Source organism: Homarus americanus, unplaced genomic scaffold (genome assembly GCF_018991925.1).
Source record: "Homarus americanus isolate GMGI-L3 unplaced genomic scaffold, GMGI_Hamer_2.0 scaffold43704, whole genome shotgun sequence".
In the NCBI taxonomy this organism is placed as follows: domain Eukaryota; kingdom Metazoa; phylum Arthropoda; class Malacostraca; order Decapoda; family Nephropidae; genus Homarus; species Homarus americanus.
Window position 1 is genome coordinate 328,372 of NW_024721497.1, and position 1,463 is coordinate 329,834.

The following is a 1,463-nucleotide window of genomic DNA, read 5'->3' on the forward strand; positions in this document are numbered from 1 at the left end:
TGCTGTTACGTCTGGTAATAGAAAAATAGGTTGCGGAAACTAATGTATACGAATTACCTGTATGTATAATTTAGTAACATGTTCTCTACACATCATTGTCAGCTCCTGTCACTTCACTTTTGGATGCAAGATCCCCCCCCCATGGTTCCACAGTCAAGGCACCACTTCGCCATGCGCGCTTCTAAACAACCTCTCATATGTCCACTTCGTAGTTAGTATTTCCCTATGAACTACGTGTTCTGATGGAAGTAATCTTACACGCTGAATCATCACTACATAGAATCTCATATAAACCGTGAAGGTACTCTGGGATTCCTTTCTGCAATATAAAAGTAAAAAACTAAAATTTTCCGAACGCCTAAATGATCTTACGGCAGATCAAACCCGTAACGAAATCACTGGCTAAGTCGGGGCACACCTGCGGCCACACACACGACGGCTTAAGAGGAATTGAACACTAGGTGAGACCGACCACCTGTGTTCCTTTTGTATGTAAATGGGAAATGAATGGAAGTTTAGGTCTGATCTAAGCTGGCCTTCGATGGGACATTCTGGGCATTAAAGCCGTCAACCCGGAGGAATAAGGAGATGCCAGAAAACTTGCCAGCCGTTGGGCCTGACAGGACGTCCCTCCGCCCTGACGGGTACATTTGGCCATCAGATTGCAGGGCCACCATATTAGGCACCTCACATGTGACCAGACGGCCGCCTCCCCCAGCCTCCTGCCTTCATCACTATCGATGGAATGCAAGCAAGTCACAAACTCATCACTCTGTATGCCGACCATCCTATGCTACATCCTCGCTTCTACTACATTATAGTCTTCCTCCCAGGACTCGTTTCAGTATGGACGGTCGCTGGTAATCAAGAGATCCCTCCAGTGTTGACGTCTGCGATACGAAAACTTCTGAAACTGACCCAAATGAGGCGAGTTGCCTTCCCTGTGTGCGGTGACAACCCGGACTCTCATTGGCCATGCAACTCACAAATTAAACTATTGTTTCCGCAGACACTTCAAAGGGGTTTGTTTTCAGGCGGGTTGATGAATCGCAGTCTCGCTGTGTATCACATCGTTTCAGATATTTGCACCGACTACTACAATCTCGTCACACTCAACAGGAATTCGTGTTTCCTACTGAAATACTTTACGCTGTAACATATTATTCAATCACAAACAACTAGAAGTAGATTTGTAAACAGGCGGGTTATAGCGACACGAGACGAACAGAAAGTTCTAATGGTTCCTCAAGGGTTCACTTATCAGCAGTATCATACCGTCTGTGTTACTTGTTGAGGCACACGAACCTTCCTAGAAACAGCTGATCGTCTCTCCGTTGTTAGTCGTGTGATCGACGGCGCTGTGCACCTCTGCGGCTCCGAGGACGTTGGTAGGTGGCGATGGTAGAGGAGGCTGGTTGATGGGGGGAGGTGGTAAGGCTTCATTGTGGCAGACTCGGACAGGG